This window comes from Oenanthe melanoleuca, chromosome 11, assembly GCF_029582105.1.
Source record: "Oenanthe melanoleuca isolate GR-GAL-2019-014 chromosome 11, OMel1.0, whole genome shotgun sequence".
Lineage (NCBI taxonomy): Eukaryota > Metazoa > Chordata > Aves > Passeriformes > Muscicapidae > Oenanthe > Oenanthe melanoleuca.
Genome location: NC_079345.1, coordinates 17,658,803 through 17,676,443, shown reverse-complemented (window position 1 = coordinate 17,676,443; position 17,641 = coordinate 17,658,803). Strand labels below are relative to the sequence as shown.

The 17,641-nt window shown below is 46.4% G+C and overlaps 1 long non-coding RNA gene across 1 annotated transcript; it reads right to left on the bottom strand.

The window, feature by feature from the left end:
- Positions 1-6,080: 6,080 nt before the first annotated feature.
- Positions 6,081-16,595, bottom strand: LOC130258022 (uncharacterized). Its single transcript, XR_008841426.1, has 3 exons — positions 16,379-16,595; positions 15,518-15,640; positions 6,081-6,632 (listed from the first exon to the last, which is right to left on the bottom strand). It is a non-coding gene; the product is annotated as an uncharacterized LOC130258022 (long non-coding RNA).
- Positions 16,596-17,641: the final 1,046 nt, after the last annotated feature.

Here is a 17,641-nt window from a genome sequence, read left to right as displayed (position 1 = left end):
AAAGGCTTTAAAATGGGCTCATTATTTCAGTCAGATGTGCTTGTGCTTAAATGACTCTAGTTCACCTAACCTTTATCTCCCTGAACCTTGAGGGGCTTTGGGTAGGGACACAGACACTGTCCCAGCCAGCTGCCCTTCTCTCATGCTGCCAAGCTTTTCACTTTGTGCCAGTGCCCTCTCTGACCAGGCAGCACAGAAAGCAAGCATGCAATTGCAGCCTCATCTAATAGCTTAACTCAGTTTGTTCTCATTTGCTAACACACACACACACACACTGTAATTACAGGGCTTGTGTTTGGGATCTCAAGAGTTCCTTGTATAGGAACAGAATAGGATAATTCATCCAGATCCCATTGGGGAAGACCAGCCCTAAAATGTCCAAGGCCAGACACAGAGCCCTGTGTAAGGATGGGAAGAGCCCCAAAGATATTTGGGAATCTGGTGCAGGTCAAACCTGATGTCTGGCAAGACTCTGCTTTTGCATTTGTCCTTGTGCCTTTGCAGCCTGGCTGGGAACTGCTGTCAAGAAACAGAGATGCAGGCAAATTCCCTTATGAGTGTGCCCAGTGCCACTCCAGTTTCCAGTGTGGCTGTCTTCCTTGCCTTTTCTTGGTTAGGGACACCCTGGAAACTTGAGGATGCCAATCTGGAAAGCACAGTTCATGCTGGAGAGTTCCTGTGCAGTCAGTCATCCCCACTCTCCAGAGGGGTCACAGCACAAAGGGGACCTGGCTGCTCACACCAGGCTTCTGCCAGCACAGCTCTGCTGCTCAGAGGTGCACTCCCTTTCTCTTCTGACCATTGCAGCTATGGCAGCAAAAGTTTAAATGAAGCTTTCCTTGTGTGTGCCTAGTAGCAACAACTTGTGTTGTTCAATAAGCTCTGTCTTGCATCTCTCGTGGCACAGACTGAGCCTTGAAGAAGTTTTTTGGATCTTGTATAAGCCCTTGGCCAGGTAATGTGCAGCCCTGCAGAAGGGGCAGCCTCTCCTGGCTGTGCCCCCAGCAGAGGTTTTGCTCTGCTTCAGAACATTTGCTGAAGATCTGCACCAAAACACCCAAATCATCCCTGTTCCTGAGCACCAAGCAGGGCTGTTCACATGCTTTGAGATGAAATTAAACCAACAAAGAGCAGCTGACAGAAGTGGCTGCTGGGAAAATAAGTTCGTGGCATTTTCTGTCTAGAAACCTGTCTCACCATCATGCAAATACTCTGTCAATACTCTTGTGAGCCTGTTCCCCAAACAGACCATGCAGCTCCATGCCAGTGGGCTCTGAAAATAAGTGAGGTCCTGTGTGAGGCACTGAGGGCTCTGCACCCTGGATGTTTGGTTTTGGAGCTGCCTGTACAATGCAGGGAATTCCTGGCCCTTGAGTGGGGCTGTTGTGTGTGGGCACAACGTGATGGTCACAGCTTTGCAGGGGTGATGCTCCTTTGGGAGATGGCAGGGTGGCAGTGTTACCAGGAAGGTTGGGGCCTCTTTCCTGATGCTTTTATGGAGTTTCTGACAATAGTTTAAGACACTTAATTCATAAATTTCTCAAGAGAAATTTTTACTTCCCAGAGGACTGGAGCATTTTGAGCTCATCACACTGAATTATTGGCCCCAGATGATTTCTGGACCATAATGCTGCCATGGGAGCTGGACATGGCTGTCAAGGGCAGCCTATCCTGAGGATCACAGCCCCAGCCTGGAGCTGGCAAGAGCCCTTCCACTGGAGGAATAACCATTTACAATTGCTCTTACTGAAGCTACACTTGGCCTTTTATCTGACCTTCTCTGATCTTCTCCACAACCTCTGGCAAGTCCTCAGTGTATTCAGTTCTTTATATTAAAGCAATTAATCCCACATGCAACCAATTAGGTTAAGACATAGTTTGATGGCCATAATACTGTACAGACGTCCTACCAAGTTTTCAACAAGTAAGGGTGACTCCTACATGACACTTTCTAGTGACTGCAGTTCAGAAATATCCCAAGGAAAATAACATATTCCAGAATTACCCTCCAAGCTTGAATGTCCCACTTGCAGACAACATGCTGGCTTTGTTACATATAATAGAGACTCAAACACTGCTCCTTCTTGCTGGGCACAGCATGCAGGGCAAGAATCTCACCAGACCTGTGTGAACAGGTTTGTCATCCAATAACCTCTTCACCTGCCACTGCCATTACCAGCAGCCCACACCAAATGGTTTGCTTATCAGAAGCAGAGGCAGCAGCACATGTAAAGTCTTTTAGCTTCACCCACTCTGCCCAGGTCCCTCAGGAGGGCTGGAAGGGCAGCATTTGCTGCCACTGCCTCTGCTCTGAGCACAGTGCAAGCCCCAGTGCTCCTCTTCCCATGCTGCTGGGCTGGAGCTAAAGCTCCTCTTCAGTTTGTGAGGCATCATCCATCTGGTCCTGGTGTCAAATAGATCACAGTTTTACATGGATGAAAAATGAGACTCCCTTCTGCTGGGGTAATACCCCTGGGACTGCACAAGTCTTCCAAAATTCAGCAGAGGCACAGAAAGCATGTCACCACTGTCTCTCCTGACCTGTGGGGTGCAGGCTGTTGTCACTGAGGTGTCCTAGAGTCTGTTCACTTGGACTGTGCTCTGTTAGGGACAGAGGAGGCACATTTCCTTGTTGGGGCTGTTTCCTCTCAGTGACAGAGCCAGCTCTGATGCCCAGTGCTGCTTTGTTTGCTGGCTCTGCCACCAGGGAGAGGATTTCTCGTGATTTTCTGCAGGCTGTATGTCTGACACCCTGAGAGCTCTGTCAGCAGCACAGCTCATTCCTCCCTGCTCACCTTGCCAAGGACAAGGAGACTCCCATGTGCAGGTCCTGCCACAGCCCAAGTGCACAGCAAGGAGCCCACAAGCAGCAGAGCTGCAGACCATGGATCTGGCACCACACTGTTTGTGGAGTTTTTGTACTGCAACAAAAGATCTGGACAGTGTGGCAATAGGAGCTCTAATGGACTTCAGATGGAGAATTATCTAATGGAGCAGCTTTCCTCCAAAAATGTCATTCTGTCACAGTCAAAATGCTTGTGAAACTATCATTTTACCTTTCTGGAAAAAACCAAAAACAACCCAACATTTAAAAAAGACGAACATTTAGAGTTCTTTATTTTATATAATATATGCATTTAAAAAAAGCTATGATGATCTAAATACGACTAAACTATTTATTTTTGGTGGAATTTTCCTTTGTGGAGAATTTCAACATTTTGAGGTTTTGTTTTGAATTGGAATGAAAACAAATTTCAAAATCTCAAAATTGTCTGTGAAACACAATTTCCACTCTCTGGCCAGCTCAAGTTTCAGGCTAGAGCATGTATAATAGCTCTCCTGCAGGGAAGCTCTTTAGGAAAAATGACTCTGAATTAATTTACTGGTGCAAACATATAGTTTTAAAGATTTGTCAATTTGTCCAAGCCCATGTGTCCCTGCTGAAAGCTCCTCCAAGTCATGAGGAGCCTCCACAAGTTCCTGAAAGACTTATTTCTGAAAGGCATTGCTAACTTTGTAAAATTGATGGTGGTCATTTCCTGGCATTGATATTAACCAGGCAGTAACAGTTGACACTTATTTGCAACAGACCACAGAATTGATACCATAGCTGTTTTCTTAGTCAACTTTAGTTGGACTCCTTTTGATAGTTTAAATGAGAGATTAAGAGTATATTACATATTCAATGTAAATCCTGTTTGTTCAACAAAAATGTTCAACAGAACAGAATTTATGTACTACAATATTTGGACTAATTGAAGTATTTACAGCCTTAGCAAACAATTTTGCCTCAAAAAGCATCAAACTATTTGCATTTTCACATGTAAGGAACAGAAACCTACCATAGAACAAATTAATGATTAGGAACATTAATGGAGTCTTGCTTTTTGTTTTCAAGTGAGTCACTTTGGATTAGGGTGACATAAATGAGATCACAGGCCAATCTGTTAATCAGCTTTATACACCATATAGGTATGAACAGCCTAATACTGAAGCACATCAATTAATCACATATATTTTAAAATAAAAAAAAAAAAGAAGTAAACTGAACAAGAATAAAACCCCCCTGCATTCCATAGAAATTTTGCTGCCTTTTTTCTGTGCTCTACTCAAGTTGGTGACACTGTTCTCCAGAGGGTCTGCTCCTCCAGAAAGCAGAGCTGTGTGTCAAGGTGAGCCAAGCACACACTCTGCAGCCAAAGTTTGTTTGGAACTGCTGGCTGCTGGGTCAGTTATGTGGCAGTTTCACTAAACAAACAAGGAAAACACAGGTCAATGTCCAAATCCTGGAGTGCAGCTCATTTTGGCAGCTTCCATGGCTGGTGGAGGAGCAAATCTGTGAGTGGGAACAAACTGCCAGTGCAGGGAATAGCAGGGAATTAATTAAAGACAGTGGATCTAACCAGGCCCAGGTATGAATGAGGGGCTGTCTGAGGATTCCTTTAACAAACTAGCTCAGCTTGATGCAGGAAATTGGAAGCACTTTTGGTACTCAGTGAGGTTGTTGCAGAATCAGCACCACAAACCTTTCAATCCACTATCCCGAGTTGCCGTGTGGTAAGGTGTGTGTTAAAGGACAGGAGAGGGGAAAGCAAACCAAAAGCACCTGGTAAATCCATCAAGGAATGGCCAGAGCAGAGCAGCCAGCTGAATCAGTCCTGTCTGTGCCTCTTTTCCATCCCTCAGTTCAGCAAGGTGCTTCCTACTTGGATGCAGAGCTGGCAGGAGCCCCAGGTGACACCAGCACCATGCAGCTCATCTCAACAGCAGCACTTCCCTCCTGGAAGGGGGAGGAAAGGGTCCAGGTCCTTGCTGGGAAGGACCTATTTGTGGTTATCTTGTGCTGGATAGTGGTTCACTTCTTTGATACTAGCAAATTCACCAACTGGAGTCTTGGTCACTTTCCTCAGTGTAGAATTTCAATATACAAAATATTCTGAGTAGGAAGGGACCCACAAAAATCATCAAGCCCAACTCTTAAGTGAATGGCACTCTGTCTTGGCTTGGTTCTGCTGTGCCTGTAGAATAGACTGACTTTAACAAGAGTAAACATAAATTAGGGTTGTCTGGCTTTGAACACTCCAAACTGGAACAAAAGCAGAGGATGTTTTCAAAATTAAAGCAACTCTACTTATGCAGAGAATTGGAAGGTCCTAGGATGATTGCAATACAGGAATTCTTAGATTCCTAGACAAAACCTGTCTAAATAAGCTTGTGGTCAGTACTTGAAGCAGGCAATTGACTCTCCCATCAGCTCTCTCAGTGGATTTGGTGGCTGGCACAGGGAGCTCCTTTGTGGTTCTGCTGGCAGTCTGACATGCAAAGGTGTGCTGGCAGTAACTGGGCACCACAGGATGGCAACCACTGCTTCCTTTGATTCTTCCTGGGAAATGTTTTTTCTACTCAGCATGTAAACATGTGGGCAAACAGGCACAATGGTTTAAAGAACAGCAAGCATGATTAAAATGCTTAAAGGAGAAAAAAAAATAATTCTTCAGCTGAGCAGAAGTGAGAGGGAGGCAACTGTCCAACTTGGAGAAACAAGGGATTTGTTCAGAGAGTCACAGAAATATTTGTGTGGAAACCATGGGAGAAAATGAAGAAATGACAGTTTATAATAAATATCAAGAAATCTTGTATCCTTAAGATTTCCAGGCTAGGAAATATTTTCTTTGGGAAAGCTCTGGCCTCCAAGTCTAACAGAGATTTTCTAATAACTAAAGAAGAAATACACGCATGGAGTAATTAAAATAGCATTGGATTCCCATGCAGAGCAGTAAGCATTACACAGGGCTAAAAAGCATGAGAGAAATCTAAATCACTGCCCCAAAGCCAGTTCAGCTACCTATGGTCTCTAATCTGCAATTGTGTCAGTAGGAAATAATGGGAAAAATTAAATGTCTGAGTATAAAACCAATAATGAAGTAAAAACCCCCACAAAAGCTATGACATAAAATCAGGATGTCACTCATTTTTTGTTGCCCTGCTCCTTTTACAATGTAGAAAAAGCTGGTTTGCAGAATAAAAGCTCACTGCAGGCTTTCTTGCAACTTTTTAAGCAGACAAACACAATCACAAAATCTACTTAACAATTCTGTTTTATTGGTAGTAGAAGCATCTGTAGCTGTGGTGGCTGTTGTGTTACAGTAGTCCTGAGAGCCATGAGCTGTATCCCCCAGCAAAGTGCACTCTACAAGCATGTAACAACAGATGGGAGAGTTTAAAGCCTTGACATTACTTGTATGTAAAATTTTGATTTAAAACTACTTGTTCAAGCAAAGATTTATTTGTGGTTTTTTTGGGTTTTTTTTTACACTGTGAGGAATGTGGGTACTCACAATGTGGAAGGCAAAGCACAGGCAGGAAGAAAATCAGAAACAAGCAAGCAAGAGAGGGGAGATGGAGAATATTGGCACCCCTGAAGGCTTTATTTGCCTTCATGAAATGTGAAGCTTTGCTTTCTGCTGAGCCCTTCCACACTCAGAAAACGTGGGTGAAGACTCAGAGCATCCTTAGATTACCTTAAAGCTTTGGATACCCAAAAATGGCACCATGGTTTGGGTACTCATTTGGCATCTGGTTTCTGAGCCTTGTAATGCATCAGGATCATGTTCCCAGGCATTCCCCTGCAACTGGAAAAATCAGAAATTTATTGTAAAAAAAAAAGAAAAGTGAGAAAGTCATGTGATTGTGTGCTTCCAGAAGCTGAGACTTGAAGAAAAAGCCCACCCTAGACTCACAATAAAATCATGAGAATTGAAAACACCAGACTTAAGAAGCTCATCCAAGCTTTCTGCTGTGCATATGTAAAACCAGGGTGTTGTCAGGGCTAGTTAGTTAATGTCATAAAGCACTCATAAGAACAACATTAGTTATTATTTAGGAGGAAACCAAAGTGCAAAGTGTTTTACATATAAATCTGCCCTTTAGAAGAGCAACATTAAAAATGCAAGATGGAGCTCTGGACTACTGAAGGGTAATAAAGAGGTTTTAAACACAGCCATAACTCATTCTGCATGAAAATGACTCAGCAGTGCCTTGACCAAGTTGGAAACAGGACCTCTGGAAGTGATTAGGAGTGGACTGTCTCCTAGCCTGCCTTCCCCAGGGGTGTGCTGGGCATGGCAGATGTGCAGAGCTCCAGTGAGAGGAGCCAGCCCAGCTCTGCACCTCCCCAAGCTTTGCCCAGCAGCTGAGTGGTGGCACTGGCTGTCCTGGGGTGACAGGCAATGTCTTGTGCTGGGAAATGCACTGTGTGCCCATCTCCCAGGGAAGAGCCTTCTGCAAAAACATCTCCTGCCAGCTGCTTTCTTCTTTGTCCACTTGTGGGCTCGTGAAAATATTGCCAGCCCCCCGCTGGTGACAGCCTGCTGACAAAGGGTTTGCTTTTCCTCTGCACCTTTTGCAGGCTCTCCAGAAGACCTTCCCAGCCCAGACACCCCCAGCTAAGAATAACCAGCTTCAGTCTTTTGGAGCAGAGCTGTGAGCAGCAGAGCTCTGCTCAGTGTGATGGCAGTAAAATAACTCACACATGTTGAAGCACTCATCTCCTGGCTGTGGCTGCCTTAGAGCTGGACCCATCTTGCAGAACTGCTTGGAGCCCGTGCTCCCCTCTCAGATCAACGTGAAGGGAGTGCTGGTACTTTGTTAGGAGAGAGTTTAAAACAAACAAGCCACCACCAACTGCAGTTCATGTATAGGGGTATGATTTTAAATTGCAAACAGGAGGCTGCTTGGCTTTGCATAGTAAGCATTGTCTGGCAGTAAATTGTCTCCTCTGATCTCCCTGAGCCTTGGATTGCTGCTGTGAGATTGTGTCACAACTAGTCATTAATTATTTCATCAAAAGCTTATTTTTCTCATTTCCTCATCATTATTTCCACCTAGTTTCTCTTAAATCGAATCCATTTATTGGCAAGCCTTGTTTCTCCCCTAAGTGGGGTCTGGGCTCTGCAGAGAGCAACATTGACCTTAGACAAAATGTATTGTTAACATATGTAGTTCATGTGCACACATATGCACACACTGAGCAAGAAATTACTGTACATGTGTATAAACATTGCTCTGGAACTCTGACCCTCCTCTCAATCACTCTAGAAGCAAATTCCCCTTCTTGTTACCTACAAATTCCTCCCCTCTTCCTACCTGATAAATATGATAAATTATAAAATATTGTGGAAAAAAATATTGTGCAAAAAATTATATTGCCATCCTTACCATGGGAATGAGCAAATGAGGAAAAGGAGAAAGGAAAAAGCAAAAAGGTGAGTGCAGCTCTCAGGAGATTCATGTCCTTGGGAGATATTTATTTTTTAAAAGTGCCACAGTGTTCTTGGAACGTGGAGACCCTGCCTGGTAATGCCAGCCCTGATAGGCAAGACAGGTTGGGATACTCACTGGGATAATTACAGCCACAGGAGAGCTGGGATTACTGAGCCAGGGAAGGGGGAGGAGCAAGGAATCCAAAACACCCAGAAGAAGGCTCAGAAGGTTCTGTCACAGCTGCTGAGATGGAAGTAAGGAGAGAAATGGGAAGAGCTGCCAACTCCTCATCCCCCAGAGAGCAAAAGCTGCCCCAGAACAAGCACACTGGGGCAGGACCCCAACACCTCATCCCCCAGAGAGCAAAAGCAGCCCCAGAACAAGCACATTGGGGCAGGACCCCAACACCTCATCCCCCAGAGAGCAAGAGCAGCCCCAGAACAAGCACATTGGGTCAGGACCCAAACACCTCATCCCCCAGAGAGCAAAAGCTGCCCCAGAACAAACTGGGGCAGGAGCCCAACACCTCATCCCCCAGAGAGCAAAAGCAGCCCCAGAACAAACTGGGGCAGGAGCCCAACACCTCATCCCCCCAGAGAGCAAAAGCTGCCCCAGAACAAGCACACTGGGGCAGGAGCCCGAAGAGCAGAGGCTGCAGTGGCACAGAGGCGAGGACAGTGCCCTGAGGGGCTCTCCAGGCACTCCCAGCAGCACAGCACCCTGGATTTTAAGCCAAAACATGTTCTGTTGGACAGAAAGCTGCTGCTGCCACCCTGCCACAGGCTGAGGCTGGAGAGCCTGGCTGCAGGAGACAGCAATCTGCTGTACCTACAGAGGAGACAGCTTGGTGAGGAGCCTGGCTGGTTCTGGGCACTGCAGAGCCTTTCCTTCACAGCATGAAGTGTTCAGCATGCTGTGTGCACAGCAGTGTGGGATGTCAGCAAGACCCCCTGTGTCTGAGTCAGCAGTGGCACCATGATAAGCATGGCTTGTCCTGCAGCTTGTGCTGAAGAACGCAGGGCTCGCCACAAGGACTCCAGCTCTTTCACAATAGGAGAGCACAAGAACAGAGGAGCAGCCACACTGAGCCAGGCCAAAGGTCCATCCAGCTCCTGTCTCCAACAGTGGGCAAAAGCAAAATGCCTGGGGAAAAGTATGAACACAGGGTAAGCACATACAACATTTCCCCTGGGTGCTCTCCCAGCCACCATCTCCAGATTAGAAAATTTTGGAGCCAAGGATGTTTTGATGTACTTAGAGCCCTGGGTTGCATCCCTCACATCCTTGTGCTTTCTCAAGACTTACTGTTTCTGATCTCTTATTTATTTGCCCTTCAGATGCTCTTCATTGTCTGCATGCTGGATGTGTGCCCCTCTATATTACTCATCTGTGTTTTCACAGAGTTTTAGTCACACATGCTCCTCCTTTCTCCTCCATCCTTCTAGCTTCACCACAACTCATGAAGAAGATGCCTAAAGCTCAAAGTCACCCACAGGGTCTGTCCATCACTTGAAAGTTGCTACAAATCCTCAAAATGTTTTGGTTCCATGGAACACATATTGTCCCATATTTCCTCACCCACACAGTTTCTTTCCAATCCTTCACTTTTGCAGTTCTTTGTCTAGGATTTGTGCCCCTTTTTGAGGTCCACCTGTGGTCCCCCTCAAATCTCAGTGGATTATCAGAATCTCCCCTGAAATATTTGGTTTATTTGTAGCAGAACTGTTGATTAGAAGTGGACCCATTTTTTGGTGCTGTCACCTTGTGTAATCAAGGCTGGACCACAGAGTGTGTGACACTCCTGCACTAGGTGGATGAAACATACATCAGATTTCTGCAGAGTGAAAAAGACAGAAGCCTTAGGTATTTCCAGAAATCCCTGTGCAATCTTTATGGCTCCTGAGAAAACCATTGGACTGTCTGCAAGCCCTTTTTGACAAAGACCCCATTTGGGGGGGACATCACCTGTAGTGGCTCAGCTTTAGCAATTCAGAGGAGACAAGTCCCTGAGATCTGCACATGGGGCTCATTCCCAGAGGAGACAAGTCATTTTCAGTGCTGCTGCAGGCAGGGGAGGGGCGTGCAAGAGACCACAGCTGTCCCTTTTGGGAAGGTGGTGTCCATACCCCATCCTGCACTTCCTCAGTGATGAATCACCTCTCCCAGAAAGATGCTGCCATGGGTGCAGTGGGTTCCAGGAACTGCTCTTGCACCCATGGTGATGAGTCAAGCCTCTGCTCTCTGTGCTGCCTGCAGAGCCCACTGCTCCTCTGTGCAGAGTAAAAAACCCTCAGTAGGGCTACAAGCTTGGAAATTTCTTTCTTTCTTTCTTTCTTTCTTTCTTTCTTTCTTTCTTTCTTTCTTTCTTTCTTTCTTTCTTTCCTTTCTTTCTCTTGAAAGATGAGCTAATCTGGTCAGTCAAAGAAAGGTTTCACTCCTTTCTTGTGGAGGGGAAGTAAGTCAGGGAAAGTCATATGATTTTTGTTACTCTTTTCTCATCAGTAACCAGAGTGAAGGATTTAGGCTTTTGGGCCCTTGGCAGTTTTTTCCCCATCCAGATGTTTCACAGATATTCATCATACAGAGTTAATTTCTTGCCTGGCCTCTAATCTTGAAGGCTGAATTCCATTGCTTATGGAGATGGTGCTCTTGGGCAGAGCTCTCCACTTCTCCCTGTGCTGACATCAAGGTGTCTGGATGCCCATCAGCCAGAAAATGTCCTTGTGAGCCCCTGAGTGCTGCCCTGGCAGCAGAGATCTCCATCTAGAGAAGCAGATGGTGAGGCAAGCTTCGTCTTGCTGCACACACAAAACCCAGAGAGGATGTACAAAGATGTGTAGCTCAACTCTTGGATGCTCATGGCCAAGACTTGGCACAGGACTCATTGCAGGACTTCTGGAGTGCCAAACCTCTGCCAGCCAGCTGCTGTTCACCTCTGCAACAGCACTGGCAGCATCTGTACACATTTTAACCATGACATCTCAGGCCATCTGAGCAGATGACCAGCTGGTCCAGAACTGGAATTAGCATCTGCCCTAGAAATAGCACACAGAGCACAGAGGAAAGCTATTTTCAACATAAACAGTCTGATTTTGGCTTTGCCTGTTGTTGCTTATTTGTGTCTGGTGTGAAGATTTGTCCTGCAACTAACAGCAGGCACATGCATGCATGACACTAACCAAGCAGAAGGAGATGTTGTCATTCTTCACTGGAATTAAAAATCTTGCCAGGAAGAGCAAAGAAGATTTTTAAATACGGTGTCTCTACATTGCCATTACTCTACAGAGCAGGAAAATGGTTTAAGAATTCTTACTTAACATCTTTACCAGTGTATAAGCAAAATAAAATTCTTTTATAGCTAAGGTTTTCAGTGTAAAAATGCTGGGTTAAGAATGGACACTTAAACCCCATTTAAAGTAAATGTATAAATTAGCCTTTGTTTGGAAATATTTCCTTCAGTTTAGGGAAAATAAGTTATTACAGCATTACCTGCACCCACACTTTTATATTACCTATTCTTCTAACTGTATTTAAGATATTAAATATTTTTAATGCTTGCTCTATAGAGACTGAGTTTTTAGGGGCAAGACTTTTTTCCTCCACATGTAACCCAACAAGGTTTTGCCCTGGCTAATAGCCAGGACATCAGTTCCCAAGTGAATATTAATGCTACACCTCAGCATGCACCCTCTGATAGTTGTCAGGACTGTAATTCACGACACACATTTCACAGACAGATATTTCTGCACAGCACCCCAAAGACCCAACAAGGTTTGAGCAGATGACAAACAGCCTGGGAAGCTGGCAGTGATAGCAAAGATGACATTTTTGCAGGAAACCTAGAGATTTATACACATTATTCCAGAACAGAAATTATGGAGCACTACACATCTGCATAATTGCAGGCTACATAATTCTGTCTAATTTGTGCAGCCCACTGTGCTGGAACTTGTGCCCTGATCCCCTGAGGTCCACTGGGCTCCATTTAAAACAGATTAACACTAATCATAATGTTTTCTCACACAGAAATAAACAGAATAAACAGCAGAAGGAATGAATTGCTCTGCCCCTTGTTGCTTCGCGTTGGTGACGCAAAGCAAGGACGACCTGGTCCGGAGGGAGACCGCGGCGAAACTACAAACTGGCCACGACAAATTGCACACTACACCAATATGGTGGATGGCAAAGTGCGTTTATTGATTGACGGGCACCGGCTTAAGTACCCGACAGGTGCTTACGTCACCTTACCATGCCGACTGTGATCGGCTAACGCTGTGGAGAGGGAGGGGCCCTAACTCCTCGTACACCGCGTGATCTTCCGAGCGGTTTTCTAGCTAACCACATTTCCCCCCTCTCCATGAACAATTAAACTTTACAACTGTATTAAACTTGTGTTAGTATTAACTTGTAGAACGTGTTAGTAACAAGGCCTGAACTATTTCAAACATTTAGGTGCAACCACAACTTGTTTTTATAACTTGTGAACTAGTAAACTGAAGGAGTGACTGAACTTGCTTAGGATAACTGTCTTTGTTCTAACAGCAAAACATCTATTTTACTAAGACGGCTTTTAACAAACTGGGCTATCTTACTGAGCAAACAGGGACCGAACAGAAGTGTGAACACAACAACTACAACAGGTCCCATAATGGTGGAAATAAGGGCAGTGATCCAGGGGTGCTGGGTGAGGAAAGAATTGAACCAACTCTGTTGCTGAAGCTCCTGGCTGCGTCGCTGGAGCCTGCTTTTCAGCTCTGCCATGGACTTTCTGATAATCCCGGAGTGGTTTACGTAACTGCAACATTCCTCATTAAGGGCAACGCACAAGCCTCCTTGCTGCATTAGGAGAAGGTCTAAACCCCGCCTATTTTGCAGGACCATTTCGGATAGGGAAAAGAGGGATTCTTCCAACCTTAAAATGTTCTTTTGGATCTCAAGTAAGTCCTCATCTATAGTCTTTTGTAGCTGTAACAGGTTTTGTTTTTGCGATACCAATGCGGACACTCCGGTAGCTGTACCCGTTGCTCCCAAGCTTAGGAGCACTGCGAGGCTAACTGCAGTTACCAGTTCCCGTCTCTGCCGATAGGGTCTGTCATCGAAGTGAAGAAGCACCTCATCATCAGGATGATATAAAATCCTGGGAACGACAACAACTTGGATACAAAAGTCGTTAATTTCATCAAAGTGCTTAATGGAGACACACGGGGTGATACCTGTGGCGTGACAAGCCCACGTGCCTGGAACTGCAGGAATGGCCCATTGGTACTGCTTGTTGAGGGTGACTAATGTGTTACAAAGGTGTCTGTTTTGGTTTATGAGTTGTTGGCTGCCTATACAGATGCCTTGACCAGAGACCATTTCCAGGGTAATTCCCTTACGGAGGGTGTCCCATTTACATTGCTCTGGACTGCTTATTTTTGAGTAGCTAAATTGGGCGACAAGGCCCTTTTTATTTGTGCGTGGGACAAGCGGGTTAGTAATTTTGGTGGGTGCAGCCGACGTGCCGCTGCTGTCAGAATCGGAACCGGATTCAAAGGATGGATACCGCTTTTTGCTCTTTTGTTTCCCCCACCACTCATCCCACGGCAGCCGCCGGATCCACCCATGTTCACTGTCCGACCCGGAGGAAGTCGACTGACAGCGTTTTTCTGGGCAGTGGCACCTTTTAACTGGGCTCCGCCCCCTAACAGCCTCGCGGGTGGGTTCCTCCCTTTCCCTTCTCCGCCTCCCCTCAGGGGAGCCTATCGCCGTGTGTGGGCGTGTTTTGGGGCGCGCTCCCTGATCGGACATTGGTGGTTCCTCCCCCTTGCCAACCGCGGTCTCCTCCCCGTGCTCGCAACCGCGCGTGTCCGTGGCGGGAAAGCGCTGTGCGTCCCGCCCCTCTCCCTCTGGGCCGGCGCCATTTTGTGGTGCATAGGGTGGCGGCCGTTCCCAGACTTTATTAGGTTTCGCGCAATCAAAGTTGCCCTGAAACCCACAGGCTCCGTCACTATCTGGCTGTGCTTCGTGTTCGGTGGTTAGATTAGGGGACTGGGGTCGCGGGCGGAGGTTAGTTTCGACCGACGGACACGGGTCTACGACGCAATCCCCGAACGCGGTCTGTGTAGCAGCTCCCACACCCAATTTGGGTATAGTTTTCAAACAACTACGGGCTGCCTTCCACGTTTCTTGCTCTATAAGAGCCTTTTCGAGCGCCTGGGTGACCCTCCCCCAACTCTTGAGACACTTGCTGGAGCCTGAAGTAATAACATCGTTTGCAAGTGCCTTAGTACACTCGTCCCAACAGCCTGGGTGCAGGATGTCGACGGGACGATCAATCGCTTTTAACTTCAATAACTGCATGATTGCGCATTCAAAATCTTTTTGCTTGCACTCGATCCCCCAGTGTCTATAAACCTCAAGAATTACCTTGCACAGCGAATCCATGCTGGCGGTACGGGAGCGTCCTCCCCGCCGGAGTCAGACCTGCTGCTCCGACCGTCTCGCCTCCTCCAGCGCGAATCCCGTCGCCCGCCGCTCGAACCCGTGTGCCGGGGAGCGGACGGGGTTCGGCGCCCGTGTGGTGTCCCGGGTTTCGGCACCACTATGTTGCTTCGCGTTGGTGACGCAAAGCAAGGACGACCTGGTCCGGAGGGAGACCGCGGCGAAACTACAAACTGGCCACGACAAATTGCACACTACACCAATATGGTGGATGGCAAAGTGCGTTTATTGATTGACGGGCACCGGCTTAAGTACCCGACAGGTGCTTACGTCACCTTACCATGCCGACTGTGATCGGCTAACGCTGTGGAGAGGGAGGGGCCCTAACTCCTCGTACACCGCGTGATCTTCCGAGCGGTTTTCTAGCTAACCACAGCCCCTCCTGCACATGCAGACTGCAGAGTCACTGTGTCCTGCTCACAGCACACCTGAGGTTATCTCCTTGTGGAGGCACCATCACTATACACAGCCCATGGATTCCATTTTCAACAATCTGTCTGGTTTAATTGCAATTTACCTTTAAAGAGCTTTATACTGAAACATAGACCAGACTAGCTGTCATTACAGGACCAACACCCACAGCCTGTCTCAGGAGCCCCTTTGGTCACAGACACTTTTGCTCATTCCATCAAAAGTCCTTCAGACACTTCTGAGTTCCAGCTGCCACCACAGCACAAAAACACAGAACAGCAGTGGCAGATGTTGGTTCCAAGTGTCAAGCCCAGCAGGTGTGTCAGCTGCAGGAGCCCATGGGTGCCTCACAGCCACAAACCTGAGCTGGAGGCATCTCTGCAGCCTCTCTCAGGGCTGAACTGAGCTCTGAGCTGTTCATGGTGAAGAGCAACTGGGTCTCTCCTTCCCTCTCATCTGGGAGTCTCCTGGACCACAGCAGCAGCTGCACATGGGATAGTGATCTGAATTAGTAGTTGGAGCTTGGCTAGGAAAGGCACTCAGAAAGCAGAAAGCAAAAGGGACATCATGGTGCCAGTGCTGTTTCTGAGATAACCCATTTGAAAGCAAAAGGGGAATAATATATTTAAACTGAGGCAGCATTACACAATGAGAAGGGGCTGGGATATTGCCCAGCTGACAGAGTCAGCAATAGAAGAGAGCCTTAGTCATGCATCAAGAGAGGAACTGGATACATTTTTGGAAGGGAAGCAAACTGAGGCAAAAAGTCACTGGCCAAGGTTAAATGAGTTGGAAAAGAAACTAATTCATATGTCCTGGGCTGATAAGGGCAGGTCTTGCTGCATTTTCAAGGTAGACTTCCCCCATTTCTTAGTGTTTCTATATTGCTTGCATACTTTGTTCATATTGATGAGGTTAAATGTAATTACTTTGGAAATGTGAAGACACAATTTCTTTGAGACTAAATCAATGGGACAAAAATCCAGACTGCCTTCCCCAAAGCCAGCAGAGAAAGGCTGAACTTAAACCAGCTTGGCAAAAATCAGTATTCAGCTTTTGAGAACATATAACATAACATAACATAACATAACATAACATAACACAACACAACACAACACAACACAACACAACACAACACAACACAACACAACACAACATAACATAACATAACATAACATAACATAACACAAACATAACCAGCACTTGAGAATATATTGCTTACATCATAGAAGGGATATTTTTTCTTTCTCTACCACAAAGCCAAAGTACATATGGGCTGGAACATAAGTTGCAGTTTTACAGCTCCCATTGGTTCAGCTTCTCTGAAAAGTCAGTGCTGTACATATGCACAATCTCAGTGGGAAAATAAGGATGAAGCACCCTGGGGAGGAGAACAGCTCTTCCCTGGCTCACATTAAACACATCCACTCAAGCATGTGAATCACATCCAGCAGCACCATCAGCTACCAAGTGGAAATTGAAATCTCTAACCGAGGGGAGGGAGGAGGTGTGTGAGGGGTGTCTTCCCTCTTGACTTGGGAATGAGAATGAAAAGTTACATCAGGTTTTCTCAGAAGCTAATCTGTGGTTTTCAGGCCAGCATGGGCTGTTGCCAATGACTGTTTGATTTCTGCATCAGCAGGTCACAGAGATCAGGTGGGGCAGAGGGAGTGCATGTGTCAGCCCAATGAGACAGGGCTCAGCTCTTTGTCCACTGTCTCCTTCTCCTGTGGTTGGTGTCTCCCTGTCCTGAGGCTGGGGGTGGAAGCCACCCTTTGGAAAACATAACCCAGCTGTGCTCAGAGCAGCTGAGGTGCTTCCTGGGCAGCCAGGGAGTTCTGTAAACCAGGAGATAAAATGGCTGTGTAACATGCATGGTGTTTACTACCAAAGGACAGACAGGTGAGACAGTGGCTGTGATCACAATACCACACTGATTGGAGCCAGAAACAGGGGAGAGGTGAGAGGAGGACAGGATCAATCTCATGTCAGCCTGGGGTCCTGGCTATGGCACAAACACACTGGGGCTGGATGACCAGCTATGGAGCCAGTTAGTTCTGGAGCAATCTGAGGAGATTTTGGCCCCTCAGACTTGCTCAGCACAACTTTCCCAGCCTCTCTCCAGAGCCTGAGAGAGCTTGACCTGATTTGTTGTGATGTCCTTGATTTTGGGTCAAGCCCAGAACGTACGTGGGTTTCAACAGAAGATGGTTGGGACCAAAGCTACTCAAAGAACCCTAAAACAAGCTGATAAAGGAACATTTATGGCACAGTCCCCATTTTATAAATGAAGCAAGAGATGACAGGAGATAACAGATTAGAGGACATAAACCCTCTATCTTCCTCTACCAGTCCATGACACTGATCATGGCTTTTGCCCAAGGACCTGAAACTCTGCAGGGCTGAGGTAAAATATCAGGGACTGAATATAGATCTCCTGCTTGTGGCTGTGATTCCTGAATGATAAACACAGCTTCCCTCACAA